The sequence below is a fragment of the Sinohyriopsis cumingii genome, chromosome 7 (genome assembly GCF_028554795.1).
Source record: "Sinohyriopsis cumingii isolate HCF-2022 chromosome 7, ASM2855479v2, whole genome shotgun sequence".
Classification (NCBI taxonomy): Eukaryota; Metazoa; Mollusca; class Bivalvia; order Unionida; family Unionidae; genus Sinohyriopsis; species Sinohyriopsis cumingii.
The window spans coordinates 128,445,132-128,464,644 of NC_142967.1; the positions used below are offsets into that span (position 1 = coordinate 128,445,132).

A 19,513-nucleotide genomic window follows, 5' to 3' on the forward strand; every position below is an offset into this window, starting at 1 on the left:
CTGTGTTATTTTGAGCAGTGGCTGTAATGCTTAAATGATCTTGACATTCTATGCTACTTCACATACATTCATAAATCCCACTCGTGTCTAAGATGGTAATTCTAAAAGTTATACATCACAACAACCAACCCACATAATAGAACCTGATTAAAAGTTCTAAAACTTGATTCCAATGTGCACATAATATACAAGCCAGTTTCAATTATAGCGGGTTGTAAATACATAACACAAGTATCCAGCCATAGCAGAGGTCAGCAATTATTTCCATAAGCAATCTGTTCAAAATTCTCGAGCCTGTGATCCATGCTTGTACTTCTGTTACACATTATTCCAATGAAGGGATTATTTCTTCCTTTTGACTGTCCATTGTTGAAACCATCTCTGATATTCTGTAGTGATAACACGATTTTCAAATTAGCTGCTTTGGTAGATGTACTATATGTAAATTTTGCATCATTTTCAGAGTAATGATAAGATTTTCAAGATATGTGCCTTACTGGATGTCAGATTGACACTATTTTCATTTGGTATCAACTACACATCATAAAAAGCATTTTTGCAAAAGCACAAGATCAATATGACCAGTATACCAGAGGAAAGTAGTGATAACAGTGTGGCGTCCATACTGAACAGATCATAACCATGATCATTTATGACCAATGAGACATCATATGAAGTCTTCTGCTGAAAATAAGCCATGTCAACCTCTCATTTCAGGATGAACGGCAATAAGAATTTCAAGATTGCTATTATGGATGTCCGAGTAGCGCCATTTTCATTTAGGACCAACTGGATCACCAAGTGAATATGTGTCATGTCAATCAATGTAGTTTAGTAGTAGTAGCAAAAACAAACTTTGAGAAATGTAGAACAGACAATAGGTTGTAGCAGTCATGTGGTTTGAGGATCATGAAAGGATTTTATGAGCACTCTTGATACATTGCTTTATTGTTTACATCTGGCACATTTTGGGCATACAACTACATAATATATTTTTATTTCAAGGCCATCAACCCTCATTTGCTTTGATGTACATGATAATCCAACTTGTGCTTTCTGCCTACTGTGTAATAGGGTCAGTGATGCCATGTACTTAGGATGCATCAATGGTGTTTGGTTAAACAGAGCAACGAAATCAAGTTTGGAATTAGTTCTGTGCTGTATTCTTCATTATCAATGCAAAGTGAAAAACTGTATATGTAAAAACTGTTTACTTAAGAATGAAAAGTAGTTAATTATCTACTTTTCCAGTTGTAAGATGCTTATAATGAAAATGATATTAAACACTGCCTGGAAACAAAGTTGAGTGAACAAAACCACTTGCTGGTGCATGCATCAGAATAGTAGTTACTGAAGCTGAGAGTGAAGATGCCAATGAAGAACATGCTATAGAAGAAAGCAGATTTCTATAAGTATACAAATAGATTATTCCTATGTATTGTCTTGGATGGCAATGGCACACAAAGTGGCATGACTCAAGAAGCTGACTGACCTAAAATGTTACCACTTAGCAGTGTGTTGTTGTTGTGGGGTTTAACGCCATTTTTCAGCACACGATAGGCTATGCATGGCGGCTAGTATTAATGGTGGAGGAAGAACCTGGGAAAACCCCAAGAAGAACCACCGACCCACGAGAAGCTACTGGCAAGCTTTCTCACATACCCATATTGGCCGAATCCTGGACTCGAACCCATGCAGACAGAGGTGAGATGGCAGTGATCCGTAACGGCGAGCGCTTTAGACCACTCGGCAACTCAGATCTTAGCAGTGTGTAATGGACTGAAAGATAGAAATAAGTAATGTATGCACATTCCACATTTTTGGCAGTGAAAAAAAAAAAAGAGGAAAGAAACAGCATTTTATTCTTCATATTTTCTTTTCTTGAACAAGTAACACAATATGAAACAGGTAATGAAAAAAAGAAAGACTTCTAACCAAAGTTTATTTGCATCAAGTCTTCATGTGGGCATTTAGACACTATCCTAAATAGAAAAACAAAACAAAATCATCTGAACATGTTTAAGCACCATACATTTTAATATAATACTTTTGAAGCATATAACTACAACTGTTGCAAATGTCATACTTTAAAAAAAATCACCATTTTTTTTTATAAATGTAAAGCCTGTTTGTAATCTGGGTAAATAAAAAATCACAATGATAGCTATTAGTGTATCATTTGTATTAACTGGACTACATCTATATTACTATAATATTACAGTTCAAATTTATAACACAGTGAGCCAACAAATCAATTAAAACAAATGATATGCTGTATATACTCGTGTATAAGCCTGTTTGTGTATAAGTCGACCCCCAAACTGAACAGGTATAAACATTAAAAAGTGCACGACCCGCGTATAAGCCGACTTACAACTCCGAGGCATCTCAAGATACACGAGGTAAGTTCTAAACGCATTTATTTAGGCAAACTTTTATTTTAAAAAAATACATGTATACTTATCTTGAGGTTGGCGTGCATGATTATTAAAAAGAAATGGTATAAACTTGTTTGAAAAGTAATTTATTTAATTTTCTGCTTTCTTATAAAGTTTCTGAAATCATGCTATTACCATAAAAAATGATTCATAGTTTGCTTTGATGTAAGTGACCTTACACCATACCTGTCAACTTTCATGCCGGGAGGGGAAAAAACTCCCGATGCTCCATCTCTCCATCCTCTTCCACCATGTTACCCTGACTGGCAGCCTCATTATCATTCATGAACACTATAAATAAAAGAATAGCTGATTGTCAATCTACTATTTAAACAAAATAATAAACTCTGACAACTTATAAGCCATAACTGGAAGTAATTATGGATTACTTTAATATATAAAAAAATACAATAAAAGTCAATACCCCAGACCTGCCAGCCCTGACAAGTCCGTCTCAGTAAGGCAATAGAATTTTCCTTAAGTTTGACCAGTTTTCAGTATGGTGTAAAACAGTATCAAAAGCTCAAAAACATAATTAAAAGTTAAATATTCAAATCATGCAGCGAAAATAAACATTATGTTCAACTGAAAAGTTTGTAAAGTAAATAGAGATTAGTTGCTACTAGTACAGTTGCACATACTCAAGTTCCAAACCCTATGCAGCTCAATGGCTTGAGGCTATCTCTCAACTTGACCTAATTCTTTATCTTTTTCAATCTCACATGATGACGGCAATCACATCTCTTGCCACAAGTGATACTCAAATTGGCATGTGATGTCCAATCAACGTAATTGTGTCCATTCCAGCTTTTTATTAACAATAATCTGAATAATCCTTTTATTCTTCGGTGTTGATTAATAACACTTTTCAAGAGGCTTATTTCCCCTTTTGTCTTAAACATTCATCTCTTTTAAAAAAAAATAATCTAAAATCAACAGTTTGATCACGGCGATGCAGTTTAAAGCATCTGTAAAGTTTGTCTGGTTTGCTGAATAATTTCACTAATTCAAATATGAAACCCCAATCCAAATCAAACACAAATGAACAAATGTTCCGGAATTTTTGCCAGTGATCATTTCCCATAGTTTTTGCTTTTATAACCTAAATCTGTATTTTAAGGGCAATTTTCATAAGAATAACAGCAAAATTGTAAGGGCTGGAAGGTGTCATACTCTGTATGTCATTTAAATAGGTTGTAAACTTTAAAGAAAATGGCTAAACTGGACTGGTCATCACTAACCTGTCTGATATTACCATAGTAACAAGCAAGACACATTCAAATTCATGGAATGCTTTCAATAAATGCTATTGATTGAAATTTAAATGCTATTGATTGAAATTTTTATGTAAAAAATTATTTTCCGATAAAGTTGTGTAATGGTCTTTATATTTTTCCTAATGGTGGCGTCAGTACTATAAATGTGAAGGAACTTTAAGCTTTAATAAATTCATAACATACCATAGCTGCCAACCTTCCAGGCTCAAAATTAGTGAAAATAGGGAAAAAAAGTCGTGAATTTGGACAAGAATTCGTGAAAAATACCATGACAATAACTCCATCCACTCTGACTACTCCGACCGTCAATACTACACTATATCAAGTTCGCAAAATAAAAATAAAACACTACATATATGCAGAAATATTTATTTATCAAGACATGATACTGTGGCAGACTTGAACTTCCTCAACTGCTTGATCGTAAATTTGTTTTCTAAACAGTTCCGACTTCTTGCCTGCTGGTTGATCTTGTGGACTAAACTTGCTGACAAATTTTCTGCAGCTAAGGAGGCCCTAAAGTCTGTCTTATTTTTCCTCACTAAAGAAAATACTCTTTCGCTGTCACTGTTGCTGTGAGAAATGCACAGGAGCTGCAGCATTTTTGGTTCTTCCACAGGAAAATTTGGAAGCGGTTTTCGAGTCCGGGAACATATGTCAGAACAAATGTTTAGCATGGCATGGTCTACAGCTGATAAAAGTCGATTGTGTTTGACACAAGAAAACTCACAAATAATGCTTAAGCGTTGGCAGCCTGCGGGTCTTCCGCCAATGGTTTAAAATATTCCAGAGCTGAAATCTGCGAATTCTTAATTTTCCCAACTTCTACGTGTTTTTTGCAACCGACATTCTTCCTCACATCGTCTCTGCTATGGCACACTTGAGTGCAAAAAGCATGAATGAATATCAATGTTTAATGGCAGAATGCACGGCCAATTTTTGATATATTCCAAATTAAACTTCACTTTTTGAATAATACATTTCTTTTTCCTTGGTGGTGAAAACATTTTCAAAATCTTACATGCGATGCTGAACGGTAAAGCAAATCAGTGTTTTGACGCATGCGCGGAGCAAATTTCCGGTTAGGCCCCAGTTTCTCTCAAAAGCATTTGTAAAACTACTCTTATACATATAGATTAAAATAGGCTAAAATGCCTGCGACCGGGCCAACTGTACTAATCGGCTGTAGATCTACTAATATCGTGACCAGCGGTACCGGACCGTTTCGGCAACTGCGAATATCACGACTAGCGCTTAACAGGAAATCGGTTATTTTATTAAAGATTTAAAATAATTGAGGATCGGAAAATTCGTGAATTTTTGTCTTAAGGCGTGAATCCGTGAATCGCTGAAAAAGTCGTGAAATTCACACCAAATTCGTGAGGGTTGGCAGCTATGACATACATACAGACATGGTCCAGTAAGTTACATGGGAAAACGCTTCACCTACCACTTGTATATTATAATAATTTGTATGATAGAGACACATAATATATAGGAAATGATTTCATATATATTCAGCTGTTCCTATAATATTAACACCTACATATCACACGAAATTTTAATTAGAAATTCTTTATTAAACCATCATCCTGATGCTGGATTTAATTGACTTTCTTTCTTACACTTTGTACTCTTGTGTGTATTATATTTTAAGCTGCCAACATCTTTTTTATTTTGATTATTTAAACATGCTGCAACACATTAGTAAATCTAAGAACTGAAGTATTGGCATGCCAACATTCAAACAGTTACTTTGAAGTAAACTTGTTCCTGCAAGTATTAACAGTAAATGCAAATAATACACTTGAAGACTTTGCTATTCTGAGTACCAGGCAACTCTTAAAATTAATATTTAAAACAAAAATCATATACAAGGTTAACAATTAAATACTGCCCTAGCCTTGATACTGCAACTGGCCATATGACACAGCCAACTGATCATGCTTTGAATCAACATTTCCATTTAAATAAATATAATTTCTTTGAATCTTGTAAAGATTTCTGGCTTGGAAACATCAAATATCATACAGCTATGTTTTTTCCTACATACTTATTAATCCATTAGCAAAATGGAGGAATAAGTCTTGACAGGTTTTCTTAATTTTCTAAATTTAAAGTTACATTAACCCACTGAGGACTGAGACCTCACGATATGTCCACTAATCAACACAACTAGGTAGACACATATATACCAATCTGATGAAAATTCTTAAGTTTTATCATGCACATGCAATCTTATGTCATTGTAATTAACATGCATTCATTCATGATATCATTTTTAAATCTGCTATTGTGCGAGCTAAGGAGACCTGAACATCTCTATAATAGATTATATAGATACACTTTTGACACTGCTTTCTCAATACAATATAAAAATTCAATGAAGAGTCTGTACAGTTAAGTCGAATTTGTATTGTTGTGGGTTTAGTGCCATTTTTCAGCATATGATATGCTATACATGACAACCAGTATTTACAAATTATTATTTGTTATTATGAATCAGAAACTACTCAAACTTAATTTGTACATACATACAATGTTAAATTAAACTTTCTTATCATAACTACTTGGTAAGTACTGTCTCAAGAGAAGTAATTTGGTCACAATTTACTCACTTAATTGTGAAAAGTCCCTTCTGAACTTGAAACAGGAGACAAGCACTATTTATCATGGACTTGATGTGATGTGATTTGGATTTTTAACATAGCTTTAACAATTTTTCAGTCATATCGCTACGATGTCTGCAATGTGGCAGTTTATAGTGATGTCTAGCACTGGGGCATCATGCCGCAGACATGTAGCATGATGTCCCACCCAGTCACATTATCCTGATACCAGGCCGATCAGTCCTAACACTAACCTCTTAATGCTGAGCGCCAAGCGAGGCAGCTGTTAGTACCGTTTTTGTAAGTCTTTGGTATGACTCAGCCGGGGATCGAACCTACGACCTCCCGCATCCGAGACAGACACTCTAACCACTAGGCCACCGGAGCAGTTCATGGACTTGAACACATATCTTTCAATAACAGGATAAAATATAAACTTTAGACAATTATTATAAAAACTCGTCATCTTTAGGCAAATTAACTGACTAGAACCACTCGGTATTAAAAATCTCCAAGCTGCTTGGGATGAAAAACAATTTCAATATCTGTAGCTATTTCAACTTTGAGCTATGAATTATAAAGATATGTTTATATCCAGTTCATGAGGTGGCAACCATTTAAAAAAAAAAAAACAAAAAAAAAAACAAGAAGATAATGACAACTTTTGCAATGCATACTGATTGGACAAAATTATGTTTCTATATTTAATGGGTCTATTCAACATGAAGACAAAATTTAATTGGATAATAGCTGTCAATCATTGGCTTTAGAAAATTAAGACATTATACATACTTCTGAATAGATAAATACTGCTTGGATATGAATGGTTAAGTGAATTTTAACAAAAACTAAAACATTGCCTTTCTCTTGTAAAAATTTAAAATTTATCACTATAAAATAAATTTATCAGTAAAACAAAAACAAAATCAATAAATGAAATAATTAATACAAAACAAAAATATTTCCAGTATAAAAGAATGAGTCTAATTCTGACTATGGCTTGTTAATCATGCTTGTGTTGGCATTCAAAGTCAACTAATACTAAGGAACAAGAAATAAAAGGAAAAAAGTATACAAACATAGTGTATTCATTTCTGCATTGTTCTAAAAATGAATTTAGAACCATTCGCATCTCTCCAACATTAAGTCGCTTATTCTCTAGAAACATCAACATGTTTATTTGAAATACACTATAACAACATACTGGCACAATGTATATGCATAGTGTAAACAAGAAGCACAATAACTGTAATTGATAAATTACAGAAATACCATTACAGCCTGCCAGCTATAGCCACTGATAATGGAACAGAACTTTTTTCTTGCATGTAGGCAAAATAAAACACATTTTTCAACCAATTCTGGAAAAAGTCTGGAAATTCAAGAAGGAAGATAGTCAAGGTTTGATATCCATGTTTGCAATATGACAATGTACACATTTAAATAAAAAAAGTTTATTGCATCTTTTTCTCTTAAAACAAAAATAAATTAGGCTTTAATAATATGGTGATGCATACATTTGCAAAATAAATTGCTCTCACCTATAGAACAAAGGAAATCTCTGAAGTAAGAGGATGATACATCCACAATGAAATTTAAAACATTGAAATCTATCTTTAACATGTGCTTGACTGATAGGTACAACTGAGAAAGGCAAATAAATGAAGGAATTCTTGAACAAAGCAATGGTGGCAATGCAATAGGAAAATCAGGATTACCCTGGGTATCGCTGTTTGGAGAGGAAAAGCGGATATCTCTTGGCCACCATGAAGGTTGATTTTCTGGCCTATATGCTGCTTTTCCTGTAAAAATTTAAGACAAAAACATTACCAAAAAAGAAATTTTTTTTTTACAAATCATAATACATGTATTTTGTTTGTGGGTACTCAATTAGCATAAACTTTCATGTACATAAAAATCACCATGAGGACTTGTTTTAAAGGTAGTGTTAAAAAAATCTCATAATCCAACGCCTGGGGCCCCTCTAATGTCAGATCAGGCCTGTCCAGTGTTATAAAAGAGGTGCACATTTGGGTTGTAATCAAATTTGTCAAAGAAAAATTTGACTTAAATGATGAAATGCAGAAATGTATTTTCAAGATGCTGACATACCTGCCACAAAGATTAAAGTCAGATCGTTGCTGTCCTATGTGAAGTCTAAATCTGATTTTAATCAAATTGTTACATGACATGTCATGCTTAAAACATGATTTGTAGTCCAAAACCCCCCAACACTGATGTGTTTCAAGAAAACAATTTTCAGAAGTCTTTGGAAATAGAATAAGGAAAAAAACTACAACTCTCAGTAGATGCCCATTACAAGTAGCATATAAAAACAGCAAACAGTCATAACTGGAGCTGATGTAAAACTATCCTTTGGGCAGTTTAAAAGTGGTAATTAAAAGGCTAAGAGGTCAGGTTATACACCACCATTTCATATATTACTTAACTGGCTGACAATAGCTTGTGAGATGTGTTTGAACACTGTACTGGGCGAGACCACTGTGTGGTCTGCATAGGTATGCTCATTGCTCAGGACATGGAACAATGCAATAGGTAAATCAATGCGATGCTAGATGCATGTAATATAAAAAAGGTAATGTGTATCATCGCTTTAAATGAAAATGTTTAAGCCATATGTATAACAGGTTCTTGATATGTTTGTGAATAGTGGCAACATTTGAAGCCAGATTTTAATGCACATATAAAATGCACAGCATGATCATTTCAACTGTCAGAATAGTATTCAAGTGTGATTCATATGTGAAGTTGATTTAAAAAGAAATTTGTTATCAATAGTATCAGCAAAGCCAAACAAAAATAAATTTAAGAATTTTAGATGGAGTTTTAACTTGTGAAACATGCTATTAAAAAAAAGTAAAAAAACAAATAAGGCAGGAGAGTGACAATGAATTCTTTGTACATACGTTAAACAATATATTGACATATGTCAACTTGATTCTGACCCTGATTGTCTGAGACACCAAAAGAGAAGTTTGAACATCAGGACAATCTAGTCTCTAGTGAGTGTAGTGGGGAACACTAAATACACTTGCATTACCTTCAAACCCCCTACAAATTGCAATTTTGCGTAACAAATAATATTAAAATAATGGGAGATATTGGGTATATGGAAATTGGAGTTCAGGCTTGTGGAACGTCAGTCAGGGCTTGTGATCTTTTTAAGTCACAAGCCTTGGGTCTGTGTCCAATTTTTTTTCTTTGAGCACTGCAGGGTTGATTATAATCAATTTTTATCACCTTTTCACCTCCAAAAATGTCAATATGTCACCAGCTAATGGTATGCATATTTGTCATTAATAGCTTCTGAATGACAGAAAAAATACTTTCTTGTGGCCAAAAAGAGGACCAATTGCACACATAAAACACATCTATGCTGTGCACATCTGGGCTTTCCCTCTATTCTTTGATTACCACACAAATTTATTCCAGGATGTTGAAATACATATCCTTATACTCACCATAAATTCCATTTATTCCAAGTATTGCTGGTATTAAGAACACAAGCATATCCCAAGAGGACATTGATGACTCTGCATATGGCAATGCAATAGGCTCCTCCTCAGTTTCTCTTGCAACATCTATGAACATATATTTAAAACGTTTGATAAGCGCTGTACCAGATAATTCTTACGGTATGAAATACTATTAACATGACATAACAAAAGGAACGTTTAAGCATTGTTAAACTTGTTCAGCATCAATCTTTGTACTCAGCTTTGACAACAACCTTTAACATTAAAAAAATATGAAACTCTCAACCTCCCAATTACAAAAATAGTTATATCTCTATGAAGGATTAAATGGCAGTCACGCCTAGCGCAGAGCAATCAAGTTTCTAAAATTATTCTGAAAAAAAACTAAATTACAACCAACATATAAAACATCATTTTCATAATTTTCTTATATCTTTAAAGTAACTGTGCATGGTAAAAATATGTATGATTACTAACCATTTCACTGAATGGACATGTACAGCCGACCCAAAGCAACCTCCTTGAATTTGTCCAATACGGTTTGGCTATCAACAAATGCACTCATGTGATCAGGTGCTGAAATAAAATTTATCAATTTTTAAAAAAAAATAATGATTATATAAATCTCAAACTAGATTTTGTATTGAAGTACTTTTAGCATCATTTCTAAATTGAAAACAATGCCTCACATCTTGTATTTTAAATCAAAGCCTAATAAAATTTAATGTCCTTTATCAGATCTGCCAACACTGAAAAACTTAAATCAGTATTTTGACCCCAAATCACCATTAAAAATTAGGAGACAGGGTAAAAAATGAGGGGGTACAATAGTAAGGTGTACATTTTATGATAAAGATGTTTACTTCTGTCATTTCAGTCTATTGTATGTTGCAGATTTGCATTTCTGGAAAAGTTTATCATTTACTTGTCTTTGGGTGACAAATTTGGTAACAAGAATAGCTTTTAGCGTTGATGCTGACAGGCTGGCTCTTTGGCTGTTCTGTTGTTCTGTGACCATTGAAAATGCTCCCTCAGCATTGCTGTAGCTGTGCAGTGTTGAAAGTATTGATAGCAGTACTGCAAGGGTTGAAAAGAACAGTTGGCCAGATTCAACCTTTTTTTTCATGAGAGCAACCCACTAAAGGATGACTTACTCATTCATGCGAGCATTGCAGATGTGTCTAAACAATCTGTAGTATCATTTAAGGACCTGGCCTTTTTCTCTAACTGAATGGAAGAATCAATACTGATGATCTGCACTGATAATTTTAGCTTTACCAAAGGTGGTCTAAGGTTGACATTGCCCGGGGTGGGAGTGGGAGACAAGCGCCCCAATCCTCCAAAATGCCCCATACGGCCTGCGTCTCTTACTGCCTCTGTCAACTAAAATCCAGCTCCTGGCCTTCGCGAGTGGCTTAGATTTGAAGCCCGGCAGACCATGTTTTCTACTAACAGGAGAAGGGGTGAAGGCGGCCCACTGGCACCTTAAAACCAGCTGCTTCGGGTAGATGGGACTCGTAAACCTTGGATGGTAGCTCATCTAGGAGAAGGAAAACTCCGATTCCAAACCTCTGCTGCCTTGTGGCTATACCCACTCATGGGATAGGCTAAGGGAGTAAACCCCGACAGAAAATCCGGAGATGGAGTCCCTAAGGCGGTATGACATTGACTTCAACGTCATTCCGGCAACTCCTGCGACGCCGTTGGTGCCAAGCTGTATCGGCATTCGTCGTTCCCTTGGGCACACCAGCTGCGTGGAGAGGGGGGATCTGCTGCATGGGCAACAGCTGATTCTCCATACCACCCTGCCCAGGCTTCATAGCTCCACTGGAGAGGACACTCCAGCGTCGTCGTACGGCGTCGGCACAACACGAGAAGTAGCAGTTTACCAGTTCTAAGTCAAAGCTCGATTGGCGTAGAGCTTGGCGCCAGGGGTTACTTCTGACGGTGGGAGAGATCATCAGGTCTCACTGGACAGCTACCGCCCGCCTCAAGCTGGGCAGCCCCCAGTCAGTAAGGTGCTGCCCGCCATGGCCTGCCTGCTTCACTGGGTGCGTGGAGCTTAGAGAACCATCTCGACAAGTGGGCCACAAAACTCTGCACCAGGAAAGACTAAAAGAAGAAATAAAAAGACTCCAACTCTTCGTTTTGCAACCTGGAACATCAGGACCATGTGTCCTGGATTGACCACTGACCTACAGCAGATCGACGATGCACGGAAGACTGCCGTCATTGACAGAGAACTCTCCTGACTGAACATCGACATTGCCTGCCTCCAGGAGACCCGACTGGCTGACAGCGGCACCATCAGGGAAGCCAATTACACATTCTTTTGGCAGGGGAAGCCCTTGGATGAACTTAGGCAGCATGGTGTAGGCTTTGCCGTCAAGAACACGCTAATCGCCTTCATTGAACCTCCATCATCAGGTACTGAGAGAATCCTTGCCCTCCGGCTGTCAACATCCTTAGGCCCGGTCAACATCTTCAGTGTGTACGCTCCAACCCTCTACTCCACCTACGAGGAGAAAGACAAGTTTGATGAGGCTCTGGATCAGGCAATATCCAGTATCCCCAACAATGAAAGCCTTTACTTACTAGGAGACTTCAATGCTAGAGTGGGAGCTGACCATGAGGCCTGGTCCACCTGTCTCGGCTTTTACGGAAGGGGCAAGATCAACGAGAATGGTCAGCGACTGCTGGAGATGTGCTGCTCCCACAGCCTATGTGTGACAAACACTTTCTTCAAATGCAAGGAGATCCACCAGGTGTCGTGGAGACACCCACGTTCATGCCACTGGCACCAGCTAGACCTCGTCATCACCAGGCGTGCAGAACTGGCCAGTGTCCTCCTTACCCGCAGCTACCACAGTGCCGATTGTGACACGGACCATTCCCTCGTGGCCAGCAAGGTGCGAATATTACCCAAGAAGCTGCACCACGCCAAGAAGAAGGGTCACCCAAGTATCAACACCTGCTGTGCAAGCAACCCAGAGGAAACACAGCAGTTCATCAGCAAACTGAAGGAAGCCCTCACCAAAGTGACACCTGATGACACCATTGATTCCAAGTGGTCCCATATCCATGACTCTGTGTACAATTCAGCCATCACAGCTTACGGGAAGAGGGAGCGAAAGAATGTCGACTGGTATGAGGCAAACTGGGAGGAGATGGAGCCCGTGACTGAGGCAAAGAGGAAAGCCCTCCTGGAATACAAGGCTGCACCTAGCCCCAGAACACTACAAGCCCTCAGGATTGCAAGGAATAACGCCCAGAAGACCGTCCGCCGCTGTGCCAACACCTACTGGCTGAACCTTTGCAACAGTATACAGACAGCTGCTGACACCGGGGATACAAGAGGAATGTATGAGGGTATCAAACAAGCGACAGGCCCCCCCAGCTACAAGACCGCCCCCCTCAAGTCCAAGACGGGCGAAGTCATCACAGACCAGGGGAAACAACTGCAGCAATGGGTTGAGCACTATCTCGAGCTATATGCAACCCAAAACAATGTCACTGGAACTGCCCTGGATGCCATTCCAGACCTGCCTGTCATGGAGGAGCTAGACACACAGCCCACCCTGGAAGAGCTCGGAAAAGCCATCAATTGCCTTGCCTGTGGGAAGGCTCCCGGAAGCGACAGCATTCCGCCTGAAGTCCTCAAGAGCGGAAAACCAGCACTGCTCCAGCCCCTACACACACTCCTCTGCCTTTGCTGGGAACAGGGATACATCCCACAGGACATGCGTGATGCCAACATCGTCACTTTGTACAAAAACAAAGGAGACCGTAGCGACTGCAACAACTATTGGGGCATCTCCCTCCTCAGCATCGTCGGAAAGGCCTTCGCCCGTGTTGCCTTGGCACGCTTGCAGATCCTAGCCTCCCGCGTCTACCCAGAATCCCAGTGTGGATTTCGAGCCGGCAGGTCAACTGTAGACATGATCTTCTCACTACGTCAGCTGCAGGAGAAGTGTCGCGAGCAGCGGATGCCCCTCTACGTTGCCTTCATAGACCTGACGAAGACGTTTGACATGGTTAGTCGGAGTGGACTCTTCAGACTTCTGCAGAAGATCGGCTGCCCCCCACGTCTGCTTGCTGTCATTATGTCGTTCCACGAGAACATGCACAGCACAGTGTGCTTCAATGGCGCAACATCTGAAGCATTCCCAGTCGTTAGCGGAGTCAAACAAGGCTGTGTCCTTGCACCGACGCTCTTTGCCATCTTCTTCTCCATGCTTCTCCAGTACGCATTCAAGGACTGCAGCGAGGGAGTGTACATCCATACCAGGGCTGACGGCAAGCTGTTCAACATCGCCCGTCTCCGTGCTAAGACTAAAGTCACAGAGGTACTCATCCGTGAATTGCTCTTTGCCGACGATGCAGCCTTGACATCACACACGGAAGATGGACTTCAGCAGCTGGTATGCTGCCTCTCCCATGCATGTAAGGAATTTGGACTGACCATAAGTTTGAAGAAAACAAATGTCATGGCACAGGACACAGACTCCCCTCCCTCTGTCTCCATCGATGGGTACAATTTGGAAGTTGTCGAGAACTTCACATACCTCGGGTCTAACATCTCCAGCTCACTCTCCATTGATTCTGAGGTGGGCGGCAGGATTGCCAAGGCAGCAGCAGTGATGGCCAGACTTAACCAGAGGATCTGGAACAACCCCAACCTCACAGAGAAGACCAAACTGCGTGTCTACCAAGCGTGTGTGCTCAGCTCACTTCTCTACAGCAGCGAAACATGGACCACCTATGCAAGACACGAGAGGAAACTCAACAGCTTCCACCTGAGATGTCTGCGGCGCATTCTGCACATCCAGTGGCAGGACAAAGTACCCAACACAGAGGTTCTAGAACGCGCCAACATGAACAGCATGTTCTCCATACTCAGCGAGAGGCGCCTTCGCTGGCTCGGCCATGTCAAGAGAATGGACCCAGGTCGCACTCCCAAGGACCTGTTATATGGGGAGTTAGCAGAAGGTGCACGACCAACTGGACGACCACATCTGCGCTACAAAGATGTTTGCAAGAAGGATATGAAGACAGCAAACATCAATGTCAACGACTGGGAGAGCTGTGCAAACAACCATTCCAGCTGGCGTCTAGCTGTCAGGCAGGGAGTTCAAAACGCAGAGGAAAAGAGAAGAATAAAGCAAGCTGAAAAGAGAGCTAAAAAGAAGGATAAGCAAAAGCGTACTTTGGAGCTATGCCAACGTCTCTCGTAGACGGACGGATGCCAAGAAGACCAAAGGTACATTTCTGACGCAGAATTGAACGTGGAAAGAGCAGATCTTCAGTGGCAGAATGCATGATAGGCCTGGAAACAAACTGCTTCTCCCAAACACTCCTATATTTTTATCCCATTTCTTTTTTTTCTTGCTGTTACTTCCTTTCCATCTTTTTTTCACTCCTTGCTGAGAAATGTATCCATTATGCTGCTGCGATTTACTGATGGGATCAGATAAAGGGAACCATCTCTTTGTGAGAAAATCTCTTTGTATTGGCGGATGAAAACCGAAATCAAGCCAGATATGGTAAAGTACTAACAAACATACCAGACCAAGAAAAGCCAGAAAAAGAAACAGGAAAATGTTTTTGTATAAACAAATAAGTTTTTTTTCTTTTTTAGGGAGTTTAAAAATCAGGATTTCATCTTAAAAATCGGGGACTTGGGAGATCCATAAATCAGAATTTTCTTGATTTGTTCAGTATGCTTGGCAGGTCTGCTTTATATAAAATAACTTTTTGACAATTTATTATAACAAAATTATTTAATGAACGGTTTATAAAGTGATATGCAAATTCAACATTTACAGTTAGATTGATAAAAAAGCAAGAAATGGTACCCTAGATTTGATAAAGTAGGCAAAAAATGGATGATACATGTGCCAAAATTAAAATAAAATGGGATATCATTTATTAGGACCATTTTCAAATGATAATTTCATGACAATCCAAATAAACAAATTTACCATAGGAATAGTCTCTCTACGATGCTGCCAATCATTGGTCTTTCCCAAGTTTCAGCTTTCATTGGACACCTTGAAGGTGTGATAATGTTTTGTACAATTCTTTGTTGGAAGATTTACATAGGTTTTACCTTTTTCTCAGTTAATGTAGTTTTATCTACCATCCGGTGCAATAGTCATGATGTCTACAATTATTTTTACTGGGGTAAAAAATGTCATCAGTTGTTCTGTATCTATCTTTTTGTGAAACTTTACAGATTTTACCAATGATAAATGGAGCTACATATGAAAACAGAACAGGAGTTGATGTTAAGGAAAAGTGTTAAATTATTCTTAACCGCGCAATCAAGAAATATTATGGGATATATACTGGGTATAGGACTATTTTCAGTTCCAATGCTTGCTGTATATGGTATTAGGAAAATGGGAAAATAGAACATGGCAACCAGTGCAAAAAAAAAAAAAAATTTAAAAAAATTGCATGATGGATTGTGTTTATATGCATAAAAACAACAATTGAGCATATGGATATTAAGCGATTGCTTGCTGCACCTATATTTGATTTAAGGTGATGACACACATTCTTGGTGTCCACTTTATGTAAACCCTCATGGGGCATGAAAGCAATTCACTTAAGAGAAGCCAAAGAAGTATAATTAGGAGCAGTTTTATTGAATAAAGGTGTTTATTAATATTGAATTTTTCGACAGAAATGGTTTATTAAGGAGGGATGCCTATGAAATGCATAAAATAAAATCACCTTTCCATTCCACTCTATCTCCTCGCAAAACCATCATGGCACAATTTGGTGGCTGTTCAGATTCTTTGAACCATGCATCAGCCTAGGTAATGAAAAAAAAAAATAGATCAAATAAAAAAATTTCTTGTTTCAATTTCATTTATTCTTACCATTCATCTTATCAAACACTTACAAGGAATTACATAAATACACTTTCAAAAGTCAACAAAATGCTCTCAGACAGCTCCGGTGGCCAAGTGGTTAGAGCATCTGCCCCAAATTGGTGAGGTCGTGGGTTCAAACCCCAGTTGTGTCATACAAAAGACTTCTACAAATGGTACTAACAGCTGCCTCGCTAGGCACTCAACATTAAGAGGTTAGTGTTAGGACTAGTCGACCTGGTATCAGGATAATGTGACTGGGTGGGACTTCATGCTACATGTCTGCCTCATGATGCCCCAGTGCTAGACATCACATTAAAATGCCACACTGCAGACATCATAACAATATGACTGGAAAATTGTTAAAGCTACGTTAAAAATCTAAATCACACACACACAAAATGCTATCGAGATTCTATGCCACAAAAACTTAAATAATTGGTCCAAAAGTACTTCCTTGCTGATGTATTTACCATATATCCTTGGACACGATAAAATAAATAATTTTTTCCTGTCTCAGAACATATGGTGAAACTTTTTTCAACTAGGTCATATATCCCCAAAATTAAGAAACAAAATAAATTTGAGTTGAATTTTTTTCCTGCCCCACCCACCACATGTTACAATAAAATAGATACACAAAATGCTTATTCGATAAGAAAATTAAAGAAACTTACCTTGTACTGTTAAAATGTATTATTCATCAATGATTTATTAAAGACAAACTATAGCAACGAACTCTGGTTATGTAATTTATGCACCCATACCATAATGTATACAGATTTGGAGAAAATAAAATCGTTTGATTAGTTCGTGAAGGACAGAAGAGAAAAAACTGACAATTTGATCAAAAACATTGATGAAACAACAGTGTACTTTGATCATATTCACACAAAACGGTGGATCATATATGTGGATGGGGTGCATAGGAAGGGTTTTGTTGATGAGATGCAGTGGATTAAAGAGTTTTATCTCGAGTACACAGTTTAATATTTTTAAAAAAATATATTTAAGTTTGCTTGCAACTCACAACTTAAAAAATCTAACAAAAACAATGGGTCCAGAATGTACAGTGCCAAACAAAAAATATGTTTTCGGTAAGTCAATCACCAGTGTTTCTTACCAAACCTAACACTTTCCCCTCCATGGTAAAAAAAAAGAATGAAATCCCAAAAATAACATTAAATATATATGGTGGCGCTCTACAGATTCATATTTTGCATAGGGTTAGGATTTTAAAGAAAAAGAATTTCCCCAGCTTTCCTCACGGGTTATTTAAAAAAGACTTGTATATCTTAGGTATAATGCAAAGAACCTTTAATTCCCTTTATTTTGGTGTATGATTGATGGGTGTACTATGGGTTATAGAGTATACAGCTTGGCCTTACTTCAGATGTGCACCTTTCAAAAAAGTGCTAGCTCTACTTGGTCATTTTCACTTCCTGAACTTAGAGGTAAATTGTATAAAAAAGAGCAGATAACTTTTTTTACATTTTATATATTTGGTAATTCATTCATTGCACTTTCAGCAGCTGGTATTGTCTAGTCTGGCAAAATTCATTTTCCCTATTTTAATAGCTGCTACGTATAGTGTACTTTAGACTAATTCAGGCTGATTTTTTAACACAAGGGAGAGTCATTTTAGTTAGCAGTGTGCTTAAATCGTGTAAAATTTTCAAAAGTACAATATCTAAAAGAAATATCATCCACATTACATTAATGTAGCATAGAGGTATGCCAACATTCTCTCCACTGTGCATGTTTTAAATGCGAACTACTTCACCTTACATACGTCACTCGCTCAAAAGTACATATTATCTGGTGAGTGCCCCCTATATAATACTGAGGGGAAAAAATGACCGGCCTACCCTAATCTTAAAACAAGTGCAACAGGAAACCAATATAATGTTATGTTTGTCATTACATTGTTACTAATGTAACATTTACAGGTAGTAAATGAAACTAAGCTGTTCACCATGTAATTCTTGAAACCTTATTAAATAAGGCAAATGGTTAGAATTTCAATGAAGTAAATATTTTATATAGCAGGTTATATTTTAACTGCACTAATACTGATTGTCAGGTGTCATATTAAAATAAAAAGTTAAATATGATTCTTTCCAAAAAGCAAAACAAAACAATTGGAGTTTTATCCACTGAATGTCAACTTATTATCAGACCCCATGGCAGATGACCTGGAAAAATAGAAAACTGATTTCTGCCTAGTTAAAAGCAAAATCGAACAACAAAAACTACTTTTTATCAGTAGTCCTGAACTGTCACTGCTCAAAGGTTTCAAATCCTATCTAATTATAAAGCCAATTTTATTGTGCTTGTCTTTTAATAAAAGTCATACAGGTTATGTATGTGCACTTAATCATCTTAAATTATACATAAATTTTTGTAGTAAAATTTAATACTAATTTTCTTTAAACAAAATCTATTAAATCCTAATTATTGATTACGCACTTTATCTGTCTTAAGAAAATTCCTGATGAAAATTATTAGTCGCTGTGGACTTTTATGTCGGCCAGGTAATAAACTGGTATAAGAAAAGAAAATATCGAGTCAAATCATCACAATATAGGGTATTATATATTTGTTGATCAACAGGCATAGCTTTCACTGTGACACCAAAGCATATGTCATTCAATTAGGATATAAATTGATTACACATTTAGTTTGATCTTGTCCAGATATGGTGACGTACTTGAACATTGATATTACCATATGTACTTCTCGGGGTGTTAAATAATGACCTTTCAAAGGAATATGGTTGTAACAGGATTCAAATATAGTGAATAACTGTCATTT

At 37.6% G+C, this 19,513-nt stretch overlaps 1 protein-coding gene and 1 long non-coding RNA gene across 3 annotated transcripts in view; one reads left to right on the top strand and one right to left on the bottom strand.

Moving 5' to 3' along the window:
• Nucleotides 1-19,513, top strand: part of LOC149796095 (beta-galactosidase-1-like protein 2) — a 222,225-nt gene that overhangs the window by 117,806 nt on the left and 84,906 nt on the right. The window lies entirely within an intron of this gene.
• Nucleotides 1-19,513, bottom strand: part of LOC149796096 (uncharacterized) — a 30,553-nt gene that overhangs the window by 7,421 nt on the left and 3,619 nt on the right. The window contains exons 3-8 of one of the 2 annotated variants that reach the window (XR_016422492.1): nt 16,560-16,641; nt 10,299-10,397; nt 9,807-9,926; nt 8,043-8,126; nt 2,625-2,729; nt 1,663-1,779 (exon numbers count right to left, since the gene is read on the bottom strand). This is a non-coding gene — a long non-coding RNA (uncharacterized LOC149796096). Of the gene's footprint in view, nt 1-1,196; nt 1,780-2,624; nt 2,730-8,042; nt 8,127-9,806; nt 9,927-10,298; nt 10,398-16,559; nt 16,642-19,513 lie in introns of those variants that run through there. The other variant, XR_016422491.1, reaches the window with a different exon arrangement.